This window comes from Triturus cristatus, chromosome 2_2 (assembly GCF_964204655.1).
Source record: "Triturus cristatus chromosome 2_2, aTriCri1.1, whole genome shotgun sequence".
Lineage (NCBI taxonomy): Eukaryota > Metazoa > Chordata > Amphibia > Caudata > Salamandridae > Triturus > Triturus cristatus.
Genome location: NC_140582.1, coordinates 481,318,427 through 481,333,992, shown reverse-complemented (window position 1 = coordinate 481,333,992; position 15,566 = coordinate 481,318,427). Strand labels below are relative to the sequence as shown.

Below are 15,566 nucleotides of genomic sequence, written 5' to 3'. Positions count from 1 at the left end.
ATTGACCGGCAGGTTCCTTGTGCGGAAAAATGTCCCACTTTTAGAAGACTACTGGGATATTATTAGTAGGTCCAGTGACAGGAAACTCTATCACCAACTAAGGGTTGGCTTCCTACCTACCAGATTGTTCACCAAAAGCTGGAAGGGTGAGTTGAGTGAATCCTGTCGCTGGTGTACTGATTGTGTTGAATCTTGAATCTGTTGGTCACATATTTTTCGCATGCCCGGCCTACGCAGCACCTCGGGCGAAATGGCTCAAACCCATTTGTCGCAATAAGGGCACTAGGGTGGGGTTCGTGGCATTAGGAATTCTAAGATTCGACACCAGCGAATCTATTGTAATCGCTGTGGCCACATTTTTAGGTTGGGTTTGGATTATTAGAAATAGGACATAAAGGCACCCAGTGTCCTGTTTTATTCAGTTCTTATCCTGTTTCTATCTAAGAAATGTTTTTATTTTTTGATTTGTACGGAATTCTTTTTTACTTTGTATTGTCTTTTATGATGAATTTAATCGAAAATAAAGACTGATGATGATGATGATGTCCCCCTGTTTAAATTCCCCCTCTTTGTACATGTCTCCCCACGTGTGCATTCCATATTTTAAAAGCATACGTCTACATATTTCCACATGTGTAACAGGAAGTGCCTGTTCGTGTGTTAGTGAGAGTAACAGGGAATATGACATCGGGGTTTGTGATTTCTTTGCAATATTTTTCCATGCGGAGTTGGTACATGTTACCGTTGAATATTTGCCTCCCGCTACCGGACTGTTTGTTCCCAGAAACCCAGTCAGAGGGGTGGGCGACATATAGCCTTGCTCGACTGCTAGATGTGTCATAAATGGTGGAGGCTTAAACCAATAAGTTGCATATTGTACTTGCGCACTGAGATAGTATAATTCAGGATCTGGTGCCTCGAATCCCCCCGGAGCAAAGGGCAACGTGAGGGTACTCCATTTAATACGAGGCTGTTTTCCTCCCCATACTAGTCTAATTAATTTACTTTTTAGTCTTACGAAGAAGGGTCGGCCTGGCGGGTACCGTATGTTTATGAATAAATATAAGAATATGGGCAATATCACCATCTTCATTAGAGAAATGCATCCAGCCAGCGACAGCGGCATTGCAATCTATCTGGTGATGGCCTCCTCTACCGAGTTTAGGACTCTGCCGTAATTATCTCTCATTAGTTCCTCCCTATCTTTGGTAATATTGATACCCAAGTGTCGGAGCTCTGTGTCACACCACTGTAGTGGGTATTCCAGTGGACTGTTCGGGGTGTTTTGGGTGAGAGGGAAGATTTGTGTTTTCCCCCAGTTTATTGTTATGCCTGAGTATGCACCAAACTTGATGATTTCACAAATAATGTAATTAATCCTGTTTCTGGGTTTTGTACATATAATGTGACATCATCTGCATACAACAAGACTAGCACCGGCCTGGTTGGGTAGTTCAATGCATGTTTTTTATGATAGTGGCGGAGATTAACCACCAAGGGCTCCATTTCAAGCGCCAACAGTAGGGGTGATAGGGGACAACCCTGTTTCATTCCCCTAGTTATTTCAAATGCTTGAGTGTGTACCCCATTTATTAGTAACTTGACTTTCTGGCTTGTGATATAATAGCTTCACCCACGCCAGGTATCCTGGCGGAAACTCAATGTGTGTCAGGACTGATAATAAGAGGAGCCAATAAAGTTCCACCAGAATGGGAGTGATATGATCATATTTCGTTCAGCCTTGGATGAGACAACCTGCGGCATCTAGGATGCCCTCAGGGGTGCCAAAGTGGAGTCTGGGAGGATGTGAAGTAGGGCATTGCCACCATCCAGAGGCAAGAGTAGAAGGTCTTGCACAGCAATTCTTAAGTTTCATTTTGGAGGAATCAATGGTGAGCCGAGGAATCCATAGAGAACACTGGTTTTAATCTTGTTGGTTTATGTTTGGGCAGGCGGAGTTGCTCAAGCACAGCTCACGCCAAGTCAGTGAGCTCATTCCATTTACGCAGTCAGGTGCCCTTAGCTGGTGCGTCAGAGTCTGAGTTGTCACCCAGGTACATGCCCTGACCAGGGATGGCTGGCATCTACGGGGGAGGGGGGGCACACGTGCAAAAATATATATATTTTTTAAAACACTAACACTTACCTGAAGACGAACATGACGTCCTCTGCTCCGGACCTCTTCTTCCAGGAACTCGATGCTGAAACTTCCTTGATCAATCCTGGCGCTGCTCTAATGCGGCGTAAGAGCAGTGCCCTGATTAGAGGTAGCGGCTTCCCTTGGTGCGCAACCCGCTCTGGAGGCCTGCACTTGCTCTAACCCAGCTGTCTAAAGTCAGCTGGGTTAGAGATGTTTAAAGTGCGCATTTGTGGGTGGCCGTTGCAAGACAGCTGGACAAAAAGACATGCGCACTTTAAACAGTGCTTAGACAGCCCACCCTCCTCCATGCTGGCGTCACTCAGCACAGTGGCTGCCTTTGCTAAGGCGGAGGAGCGTCGCACACCTGCTTTTAAGCAGTGTAAATAGAGGAAACAAAAAATGATAATAACATATTTATTATAATGTTTTGTTTCCGTGCTGCTTTGCGGGCAGGGCTTCTCTGCTCTCAAGACAGGGGAGGAGTGGTTTGCCCACTCCAAGTGCGCAATGACTGTTTGATCGTCCCTCTGGGGCCAGCCAGAACAGTCATGCACACTTTGAAAGTTCTCCATGCAGGCAGCATTACAGGCTGCATGGGGAACGTGCCCTGGTCCCCATTCCCTGGCTGAGCGCCGATTCACAGTGGCGGCGATTAGGTGAGTTTTTTTTTTTTATACAACCCCCCATTTTTAGACATCACCTTTCCTTGTTCCTCCATTATTCCAGAAGACAAATGAATTGGAAAGTGCCGTGAAAACAGGTTGTGATGCAGTTGTATTTGAATTCAATTTTATTTCTGAATTTACATTTTCTTTTCCTTGCTTAATAACTTCCTTATTTTGTCAGATTGGTTTTCCATTAGAAATTTCATAGTGAGTAAATTAATTAAGCATGAACTTGTTGCATCAATTTAAGGACCGGTGCATGTCCATCAGTGCCGTCTCCGAGGGACAGCATCTCCACCAGAAAATATGTAGAAGTGCCTTAATTTCCAGAGCCTCAAGATTAGTGAATTCAGTTGCGCAAAAACCTGTGGCCTAAATATGTGTTTCCTGTTGGTGCAAACACCCGGTGGCATTTCCTTTCACAAAGCAGCTTGTAAGAAAGGTGAAAAAGTGCTGTATTATTACATTTTCCCTCATATCACCTCGTCGACCTCCGGTTCGGGAGGAGGGGGGGTGGGGCGGGGGGGGGGGGGGGGGTCGGGGGGTGGCCAAGGCAGGGTTATAGGTATTTCTCGCGGCGGTATTAACTTCCAGTAAAAGTAGTTGTACGAGGACCAACATGCGAGCTTGGCTTTGTCAAGAAAAGATTATGAGCCAGTTCTGGGAAGTTTATCCTCTCTCAGATCAGATTAAGGGGCACGATGACTTTGATAATTAAGGTTTTCGTAGTCCGTGAACTCTACATAAATATTAGATTGTGTCCTGCCTTTCATGAGCAATTCACTCTACTGCGATGTAAATGTTCCCATAAACCCAGCTCTCCCGGTTGTGCACTCAATCAAGCTTTGGAGCGGCTCACGAGGAGCTGGGAGTGGAAGGAGGCCCATTGGCCTCCTGTTACCTGGAACACGAACAACATCAACGAGACACAAATAATTACAGTTTTACTTCTGGTGTAAAACTCATAAACTAATTTATTTAATTTCAAGTTGTGCCAAGGAAGTCACACCCTATTTTGAGGGTTAAGCTCCTCCAACCCCAAAGAAAGCTTACCTAATGATGTTAACTGGGACTTTCCACCACTGTTTTAACAACTGTGTAAAATTGTTATAGGTATCACAGGTAGTTCCAAAAAGCTTGGCATGCCGAGGTAAAAATTTCGAAATTTATATATCATAATTTTTACTCCTAAATTCCATTTACCATCATTTTTCCATCATGATCATTTCAGTAATAATCTCAGTCATATGACCGATAGCCCGCATATAAGAGGCTGAGTTGGTAAAAATGCCTCTATGCAAGTCTTTACAGACCCACCACAGAAGCAGGTACTATTTGGTACTAAGGAGACCATACCACTAATATGTTGTGACCTCAGCGTGAACTAGGATTCAAATATCACCTCTCCCTTGATTATGCAACCAGATGAGATTGCTAACAAATATTTGGCATTGCGAATTGTTGGCACAAAGCAAGTTGTACGAATGGTTCGTACATAACATGAAGTGACGTCTTTAAAATACTGTTGTGTGGTTCCTATAAGCCTATATAGGATCTGCGCATTTAGACAACTTAGACTGTGGGATTGGTGTCCAGACTGATTCCAGACACCCCACCGAGTATGTTTGCCTGTATACCAGCTAGCTCACAGTGCCACTAAAAACCCCTCTTACCAAGGAGAGAATAGTTCTTGGCAACTATCGAACATGACATCTCTGTCCCATCAGGGATCGGAGAAACAGTGCAGTACTTTTTGCTCAGTCACTCGTGCTCACTTTGTCTCAGAGATACACTGAATAAAGCATTTATTGAATCATCATCATTCTAGTGAAAAATAGGTGTGCTGAAATAACCATAAGACAGAAAGAGATATAAATGATTAAAAGCACCAACAAAGTAAAAGGATGGTTGATTCCTATCATAGTGCTAACACAATGAATACAGGCAGGTATAGAAATACATGACAATAAAATGCGGACTCCTATGAGGCAACCCTAACTAGATGTACCTAAGTGTACCTAGCATATATGTAGGTCTAGAGCCAAGAATCCCTCTAGGATAAAGTCAACCCCATTACCTGAAGTGAGAGACTGTGGGACTATGTCTTGGCCTTGAGATGGACACCCCGTGGGGGATGTCAGACCACTGCGAGCTGGAGTGTCTGTGTGCAGGAACTTCAGCGTCTTGCGTCAGTGTGTCAGCATGGAAGTCCTTTTTCTCCTTTCTTTGCCTCAGCAAAGATATTGTGTTTATATACCCAAAGTGGTACACCCAGGGGATCGACCTTGCTGTGTCATGTCGGACTTAGGATGACGGAAGGAATGACCCTTAAACATAGTTATTATGCAGGAAATGGTAGTCCTGTTGAGATTCCAAAAATCCTCATGCATAATGAATGAGGCTAGTATTCAAAGGAAACCCCACGTCCTGTAGGCAGTACCATAACTAGGTAAAAGGTCAGTTCCCAAGAACGGTTAGGTAGTGTAATTGCAGGGGAAATATAGGTGAAAGGTCTGGTTACTACCTCAGCCTATATCTGTGTATCTTTATGAAACATAACAATACCACTTGCTTTGAGCATCATTTCATCAGAGCAACCTGGAGCAAATCCTTCAGAAACCCCTGTCTGTAGTTCCAAACATGTTTTTAATCTTACCCTTTATTCGACAATAAGGCAAATTGTGCTATGGTAAAGAAACATTACATTTATTTCACATTTGAATGATGGGGAATATTTGTTCTTAATGTTTCAATTTATTGAACATAGAGCAAATAGTGTGGAATAGTTTGGGCCAGCCTTTTCTACTACACATGCAGAAAAAGGGGGCATGACCAGCGCAATTCAAGATGGCCACAGAGCGCAACCATCTGTGTCCCCAGTAACCCATAAATTATAAAATATATTTTCACCCAACGCCGACCCTGGTTTTGAATGGTTGGGTTAGAGCTGTGAAGCTCACTGGTTCAGAGTTAGAGAGCAATAATGTGCACTCAGCTACAGGGTTCTGCTGCAGGCCTAGACTCACCAGGAGCTGACAGTGTTTACTAAGAACATATATACCAACATTTTAGAACAGGAAAGTGAGAGATTTTGGAAAAAATATCTGGGGAATATATTTTCCCTACTGACTTCAATTGTTGTACGGGCAATTTTAAGGTGGGAGATGGATAAAATAAAGCTGCTTTTGATTAAAAAAAATCAGGAGTCTCCCTCTTGAATCAGGTCTGTTGACATGTATGTAAGAACAAGTGGGTAAATATGAATATGGAAAACAATGGCTCACCAGGGACTTCTTTGTCAGGGGCTGCTGGTGAGCCTGAGGCCACTTTTGTACCTTTGGTGTCTTGACATCCAGGCTAAGCCTCTCTCCACACCTGATCCCTAAAGTGATGGTGCTCCTCCAATCAGACACTAGTCGAGGATAGGGTTTAGTGTCGCCCCCTCAGCACTGGTGGCTTCCACACCTGAGACGAGCATTGGCCATGTTAGATAAAGTGAGAGGGTGCTGATCATCATCTTGTGGATTGATCTTGCTAGGTGGTGAGTCACACAGTAGCCTCACCTCCTGGACATATACCTCCTCTGAGGTTTTCAGGATAACTGCTTCTCCCAGTGCGATGTGTTTAAGAAGGCTACCGGTGTGCATGCTATATTCACGGTGCGTGCACTCTTTCAGGAGAACAGTGGTAACCGGGAATTTCTGCATTTGAAGCTTTGTTATAGTACAAGCTGTGGGATTTGGTTTGTTCCATACCGTGCTCCGTGGCTTGTATTACGTCTGTTTAGAATTGTAAGTATTCTGGGCGTTGGTGTATTTTTTACTGTTAGATTAACTGATTGGTTGCAATGTCAGTGTGGGAGGTTGTTTGGGGATATATGACATCCATGGATATGTATGTAGTTTTTCGTTACACAGGTTGTAATGCTGGAGCGCTGCCCCCTCCAGGGGGAAGGGGAATTACTGATGAGGCAAACAGTAGAGGCACAGAGAAATTAAATATGAATTTATAGAAAATGAATGCACTGTGGTTGGTTTTACTAGAGTTGCACCTTTAAATCACGTTTTCAGGCTGCTTGTCGTCACCCAGCATTGAGAGCCAGCGCCCTCCTTGTTTACTACACGGCATTATTTAATTATTTTTTAAAACCTTTGTATTCATTTTACAATACAATATACACAACAGAGTGATAAGTAGATTAACTGATTGTTTGCAAGGTCAGTGTGGGAGGTTGTTTGGGGTTATATGACTGATATAATCTAGGTGAACACTCGTCGTCTACAGTTGAATACAATAACGAAACAAATAGGCAATTCAGCATTAGCATCTATGCAGACTACTCAGAACAGGAAACCAATCACAATACTGTCTTGGAATAGGAGAGGATAATTAACAATAAAAAAAAACAAGGGAAGCCATAGCTATTAGATAGATTACCAACTAAGTCTGCACAACTTGCTGATAACTGGGGGAGTAATACATTTTTCACTTAATTCACTTCATGTTTATGCATTGTAACCATCATTATACATAAATCCATAAAATGTGAATGTTGCAGGCTTACAACTGACTGGAATATTGTGTGCGGCAGTGGTCTTGTGTGATGATAATGTATGCTACATGCAAGACGGGTTAAAACCTATAAGTAGGGCTCTCGGTTTTATGGTATTTTTGTTTTATATTTCCATCTGTATTTATTCATATTTATTTTGTAGCCATCTAATTGATATTCAACCATATTTAGTTTGTGTTCTGAGAACAAATGGAGTCAAAAATGGTATGTTTCCACATTTATTTAACTGAAAAAGTAACCATACTTTGCTACCTGTTGTGTTTTAGCAGATTAAGCAGGAAATATTGGGAAACATTACACCCACTAGTAAATATTACCATTATAATGCAAATATATGTTATCATATGCAGGTATTTAGGGAAATTGCAACCTGTTTTTTAACTTCCCATGCTGTTTATCAGCTCATCTGTTCACCTGGAAATCACGAAAGACAGCACAGAGTCACCCACAATAAACACAATATTCCGTATTTTTCCACTTTTAAAAATGAACAGACGGGAAACACATTCTGTCTGTATTTCTATTTAAAAATCAGTAAAAACGTAAATCTGGGAGCCTTAGCTATAAGTCATAGCTAAGGTAGGCAACAAAACAGCCCATAGGACAGGGTGCAATGTATTCTTTGGACATGTATTTTTAAATTTTACATGTTCTTGTAGATAACAATTCTTAAATTCATTTCTCACTACTTCAATGTCTGCCTCTCTGTAGGATAACATTTGGTTACCATAGTACATTTAATAAGTGGTAACTCTCAATTGAGAGAAAATATGAATGTCGAGTTTGGTGTCTAAAGAATTATAATTTAAACTCTCTTTCATGGTAAAGTCAGATTTTAAGTCGCAACTCTGAAGATGCCGCTTTTTGGTGCCTGCAGCCTGTGTCCTGGATCATATGACTAGGTGTAGCTAGCAGATGGGCTTTTTGTATTGCTCCCAGACAGTGAAACAAAGGGGGGATAGGTTTTGGAAGAATGGGTCATCTCTGACTGGATAGGTGGCAGAGCTGTCACCTACCTCTCTAGCACACCACAAACGCTCTGCCTGAGCACATTCACAAAGGATCTGACACTAGTCTTTTATGTCCCAGACAAGCTTGGGCATGTGCAGGGAGGGAGTAAGTTTCAGACACCTCAGTGGGTAGAAGCCTCTCGAATCATTTCCTACTACAAAGCTGGCACCAGGTAAAAATATTAGACCCTCAGACTCAAACCTTCAGTACACCTCTGAACCTGAGGAAGACTCAAAAGGACCGCTGTGCTGCTCTGCTGCAGAAAGGCCTGCTACTCTGTTCCATGAGGGAAAAGTACTGGACTTGCATCATGAACCAAGGACCATCCGAGTGACTCTAAGCGCAAGTTGTCTGGCCTCCTGATCAGAGCCTCACAGACAGAAATGGTTGCAACCACCTTGAACCCAGCAACTGGGCTCTGTTAGCCATGAGTCTTACCCCCAAGTGGTGACACCCCAGTCCTCCACCCTTGGAAGTGGTCAAGAATGTGTTCTACCAGTCCAGCTGTTGTCCAACCAGAACCAATGCAGCTTGATGCATTGCCTCGCAGCTCCCTTACAGAACTGCCACTATGGGACAAATCCCCAATGCAGGACCCCTCAACTCTTCAGAACCATGCTGCGTAGTGCCTTCTCAATGCATGACCTCACATCTTAGCCCCTCAGCTCCCTGTAATCGCTGCTGCGCAATGCAGCCTCAGTGCAGTACCGCACATTGCTGCCCACACTCATCCCATCAGAACCGCTGCTTTGCGACACATCCTCCACGCGGGATCTTGCAATTCTCCGCAACCTGGATATAAGTTAATTTGCTCAGGGGACCTAACTTGATCCCTGTTCCTAGCCCATGCTCTGTCATATTCCTCCTGAACGTATGACTATGTCCCTGTCCAACGCAGCCAGATGGCTCTTTGTGCTTATAGGCACTTTTTCACTTAAATGTTTACAATTGCATATCTCTGGTTTTCCTGATTGGATTTTTGTAATTTGGGTCTTAAATCATTTATTGCATTTTACTGTATTTCCCTACATTGGTGTGGTATTTTTCTTGTGTGGTGTTCTCTCTTTATTACTGTTTGAAGTGCTGCAGAGATACTTTCCATATTGCCTCAAAATTAAGCCTGACTGCTTTTGTGCCAAGCTACCTAAGGGTTAAGCACAATTCAATTTGAGGTTTGCGTGTGGCTTCACCCTGACAAGGATTGCGGTTGCTGCTTAACTAGGGTTTCACTCCCCAGTCAATTCAACTAATAACATCATTTCTTAAAATTGGTATTAGAGATTGCATACATAAGCACAAGGCCTAAAAAGGCAGACCAACTATTTGAATATTAATGCCGGCAAATGTGCACTTGCTTGCATATTTTCAGTTTAAAAACCCTACGTTTTCTGATACCATTTAACCTAACAAGATAGATAAAGAAAACCTTCCACTTTCCTCTTACACATGTTTTAATCATGGCTGTTAGGGAAGATGATCACCTAGAGATCTGCCTAGGAAGTAGGAAGGAAGGAGGGAAAAGTAGCATCAGCTTCTGCAGCTTCCACATGCAGAGGAGCATTGCTTGACAGTTTCAGCGTAGTAAAGCAGGGGCAGAGCATGAATGACCCGTCTCTCCATTAGACACCATTATCAGTAAAGATATTTAAGTTATCTGCGCAGGGACAGGGTGAGACACATGGATATGTTGCTGAAGGCAGATGCTGGTAGGCTGAATTTTGACTGCATAAGATAATATGGTTAAGCTATACATGGCATTGCATTGTAAAAATATAGTGAAAAGATAGTCATTTGTTAGATTGCAAAGGCTATTTATTATAGAACCGGTGGTTATGCAATAGACTAACAGGATAAGTATGTGTTATGACATTTTATTGGGGCTTTCTTAACCTTCGCCTTAATTTACATACTATGTGCTGAGTTGTTAAGAATAATCATGGTCATTCTGATACATTCACTGTTGCGTGTCTCGCAGACTGGCTTTTGCCTGAAACATTGAATGGAGACGTGTTGTTGGTAGCCTCAGAGCACATTAAAATTCTTTTAGACCATGGTGAATCAGTTGCCCTGGTTCTTCTTGACATGTCATCAGCATTTGATATGGTGTCTTACACTGTCTTGCTGTAACAAACATAGGGCCACATGTATGAAGCCTTTTTGAGGTTGCAAATGGGCCGATTCACAGAAGCAAAAATGGCTTTCCACATGTACCAAACCCAAATTGTGATTCGGTAACATGTTACCAAATAGCAATTTGGGTTTGCGATTCGATATTAGGAAGAGGCGTATTTAGGGCGTCCCTTCTTAATACTAAATTGCATCGGTATTTATGAATGTTTTGTGACCACAAAATATTCCCATTTTACCACCTACTTTAAGTAGGCGGTAACCCATTCACAAATAGGAAGGGGCCCCATAAGACCCCTTCTCCTTTGTGAATGTTTGTAAAAGCATTTTTAAGAGCAGGCAGTGGTCTTAGAGACCACTGCCTGCTCTTAAAAAATTAAAGGAAAACATTTTGTTTTCTGTTTTGTAAACCATCTTGTTTTCCTTTAAGGAAAACGGGCTGCTTTAAAAAAAAAAAAAAAAAGATTGCCTTATTTAAAAGCAATCACAGACATGGTGGTCTGCCGACTGCAGCAGGCCACCTTCCCTGGAATTTTTAGGATTCCCAATGGGTCGCAAATTGTGACCTACCTCATTACTATTCATAAGGTTGGTAATTTGGGACCCACTGGCAATCGCAAAAAGTGTTCAAAACACTTTCATACATGCCGTTTTGCGATTTCCTAATTGCGAATCTCAAGGATGTGCAATTAGGAAATCGCAAAACCGTTTCTGCACACATGGCCCATAGAGAGCTCAGCCAGATCCATTCCTTTCTCTCCAGCCATGCTCAGATAGTCAGTCTTAGACCAGTTTCCTCTTCTAAAACCAGTTTCGAGTAAAGGGTTCCACAGGGCTCATTTTAATTCAGCCTTTTTGTATCAAAATGTTATCTTACATGAAAGATATGCAACTTATCATCTTGATCACTTATAATACCTCGAAAGATCAGGACCGCTTCACAGCTGGGCTTTCAGCAATCTCCAAATGAAGGAAGGACCGTTATTTTAAGCTAATCTCTAATACAACGGAGATTCTCACCTTTGGCTCTGAGAACTCCCCTTGGTCCCATACCTGTTCGCCTTCAGAATTAGGGTTAAAATGTATTACAGTCTCTCGTTTTCTGCTCCGATTTCTTCCTTCTCTTACCTAGATCCTAGACATCTTGCCAGTGGAGACTCCCAAAACAACCATACCTGCATGGATTACCACAATATTGAACTATAACAACTCATTATATTTTCGTCTTCCTAAAGGTCAATTCAGTGCCTTCAACGAGTCCAAAATTTCGCAGCAACACCTTTTCTCAACAATAAACAGGGGCAGCTGATTACCAGGTATGTTAGGGCCTTTCATTGGCTACCTGTTCACAGAACAATCCTATTGTAAGCACTCTTGGTCGTCCTTACTTACTGCACGAGACAGGACCGGCCTATATTAGTGACTGGATTCAACCCTATTGCTCTCCCTAACTCTTAGATTTTCCAGTGCAAACCTCCTTGCAGTACCAAAACTTGCTTGTCTTGGAACCGGAGTTTTTAGGTTCATGCTTCAGGTAGCTCCCCCCTGGAACAACTCGCTCTTGGACTTGTTAGTACAGCCACCGGAATCCTGTTTTCGAAAGAAGCTGAAAACGTGTATTTTCAAAGAACACTAACTTGCTGCTTCCGTCTCGTTTACGTCTGATCCCAGTGGGCTTGCTATGTTGCTCAGTGCAGGGATGCCCTTTTTTGAGGGGATATTGCCTTCTTCAAATACCCTAGCATAATGAATGCATTCATTCACTCATTTTTTGTAGACATGTATCGCATAATAAATAACCATATCATTGTAAAACAGCAATCGATGTGTGAGTGTTGAGTCAGGAGACAGTCGTGTGGCTTTACATTATCATCACATTCATGTAAGACATTCTCTGTCAGGATTGTCTGGCCCCTAACATTCCCTTTCTAACAGAACATAACTCGTTATAGGAAAAGTAAGAGATACCTGCTAGTTCTCTTATTCCCCAAAAAGGGCACATTTCCTTTTGGGTGTAATGGGATCCACCAGGTGAGGACATGACACGATACGTGGTTGTACTAGTAAGCTGCACATTGTTTGACAACTCATAACATTGACTCATGTATACAGTCCTGAGACTGACTTTTCTGATACATTCAATGAGATATTTGATGCATATCTTGTCTCATATTTTATGCCCTTAAGCGTGAAACATTGTGGGGCGTATGATTACATCCTAGTGCTAGTTCCCACTTGTGACTGTTGATGCCAATCCCATATCCAACATGGATTACTGGCTCCAGGAGATTTCCTACTCAGGGTTTGAGGGACGCGGTTTTAACCATGAGTTGTTTAAAACTATCAAAGAATTTGATGCTTCATTACCTCCTTGTAAGTCTTCCTCGCCACATGATTACTGAAGTGAGCTTCAGCTGCACACCAGAACCCTCCAAAGCAAAGGTTAGGCTCCCATGCCTCCCATCCTTTCCCAACATGGCCTACCCATATCACCCTTAACCTCTATAAGAAGAGGGTCGGGCCAACCCTCAGCCTGTTTTTTTGGTTCTGCGCACGATTGCTCTCCAGATGCGCCGTCAGGTAAGTGGTTCCTGCTGTAGCAGGAACATGGGTCCGGATTGGTGGTCCTGCTCTAGCGGGCCATGGGGATTGAGGACTACCCCCCCCCCCCCCCCCCTTCCCTTCCCCCGGTTTCCTTTAGGGCCGGTTAGGCTCTGCCTTAGCGAGCCAAGGATCTACTGGGGGGCGGCCGGGGAGGTCTGGGGCTCTGCCTTACGGCCCCTTCTGTCCCCCGGCTGTGTATGCTGTAGTTTGTCTCTGCATGTATGCTGTGGTTTGTCTCTGCAGTATTAAAGGACATGCTTGCCGTATCACCGATTGTGCCATTGTCTGTGCCTTGGACCTGGGTTTAAACTTTTGTCTCTACGGTAGGTGCGGGCTGCTTTTCATGAGTCTCCAGTTCCTCCCTAGGAGGACGTCCCGGCATGAGACGTGACATTGGCAGTATTTGGCACAGGGGCCCGGCGGTCTGTTCTACAAGCCAGGGCCGCGCCCCCATTTTGTCTGTTTTCAAGGGGCCTCGTGGCGCGCTCTCAGTCCCCTGGGGCTTCCCTTCTTTTGTTTTCCGAGCTCCTCGGAGCTCATGGGGCTTACCTGCTTGTGTCCGTGGCGGATTCAGTCCTCGGCACTGGAGGCTTTCTCCCGATGCGTTCACGGCCTCTCCTGCGGGACTTTCTCTCGGCTCTGCTACGGGGCGTGGTGCCGGTCGTTAACTGACTAGCCTCGACCGGGTCTACTTTGACAGCTTCTTTGTTGAGCGTGGACTCTGCGGCCTGGGTTCACTTCCGTGCGGCACCCGCTGCCAGAGTAGTCGCGCGAGCTGAAGGGTGCCGCGAGCACCTGCATGCATCCCGGAGCCACACGCTGCTGCCGTAACCTCAGTCGTGCCCTGTCCCGTTTGGACCCGCTCACCTCTCCTGCTCCTCAGGCCAACGGTGTGGCACCTGTTCTTAGGGTGGATTCCTTCGGCGTCTTTTTCAGTTCATTGTGTGTGGTGGTACTGTCACCTTCAGACGTGTGGCTTTCTTTGTGTTTCGTTTGTTTGGCGTATCTTGCACACACACATTCACACTACTTTCAGCTCATGCAGCGTGACTATAAACCCTGGTTTCAATCTGGCTGTGGTGGTGAGCAAGTGCTGTTGGGTCTCTCGAATCTGCTCAGCTCTTCTGCTGCTGTCACATTAAGCTCTCCTATATCGTTGCTTTTTGGGTCGTGGTGACCTGATGCTGTATAACGGGAACAATGCACTCTGGGTGAGTGCTATATCTTTGTCGATATATTTATCTTTTGAAATTCCTGAATGGGTTTCAGGCGCCAGTTGCGGCGGTATGTCTGTGTTTGCCTAGCACCACCACCTGCTTCACAACGCAGTATGAAAGGGGCTAATTACGATTTGTACTTTTTGTAAGTAGGCCCTCTGCGTCCTACTTTTTTTGATTAATTCTTGGTTTACTGATTTTTTGGGAGCGGCGTATAGGAGCCGTGGGTACACTGTACCGTGCTCTACTACACACGGTTTGGGGCCTTCCAGGTGTTTTCTCGACCTATCTTTATTCTAAGGTTCCATGACGGGTTCCATCTGGTGGTATAACGCACTTCTTAGGGGTGCTATATGTTTTGCCATTCATGTACATGCTGGTGGGAGCACATACATCGAACTTTGGCCCTGTGGGTTGTGTGTTTTCTGTCCTGGTGTTTTGCTGGCATTTTGGGGTGTGTTGCGGGGCCACGGCTCTGTTTTGTTTCCGAGGTTATCCCTGACTCCTTCCTCCCTTCCGGGCTTTGGGCCTGCGGTCCGTCCATCCTGCTCTCATTTATTGTGCAAGGTCTGGCCTGGTTGGTCTCTGGTTGGGCTTCCTCCTGGGGATTCCGGGGGCTGTGAGCTGCTGTGTGTCTGATGGTGGCGGGCTGCTGTTGGTGCTTGTCCGGCCTTCTCTGGAATACTTTGGTGGTCCCAATATGGGCTTCTGCTTCTGCTCCTTGAGGGCTTGCTCTTTCTTGTCCAGGGCCGTGGCCGTGGCACCCTCTCCACCTCCTGCACCCTGGCTCGACAGGCGGCTCATGCGCCCCCATCCTGGTTGTGCTTCTCCTCACTTCCTGGGGGTTGGGGGCCTTCTGTTACCTTTCCTCCCGTCCTGGGTGGCCTCTGTCTCGGTTCCATGGGTCCTGCCCCCTGCCGGGCCGCTCCGATTGTCGGTTGTTGGGCTCCCCTGCTCGTGTCCAAAGTGCTGTGGCTCTTTGATTATTCTACTGCCTTTGGGTGGTGGCGGCCTGGTCGGGCCAGGGGTTTGGCGCACGCCTCTTCTGGGGTGTGCGTTTTGACCTGTTCTTGCGGGGTCGCTTTTTTGGCTTTCTCTCTGGTCCTTCTCTAACGTATCCTGTTCGTCCGGTTCTGGTTTGCCTGTGGGGTGTTGGTGTTTTCTCCATCCTGTTCTGGTTATTCCGATTTTTGGTTGCCTTCCTTCTTGTGCCGGACCCCCTTCAGATG

General features: G+C 44.7%; 1 protein-coding gene across 1 annotated transcript in view; it reads left to right on the top strand.

Moving 5' to 3' along the window:
- MGAT4D (MGAT4 family member D) overlaps positions 1-15,566 on the top strand; it is a 666,451-nt gene that overhangs the window by 340,213 nt on the left and 310,672 nt on the right. The window lies entirely within an intron of this gene.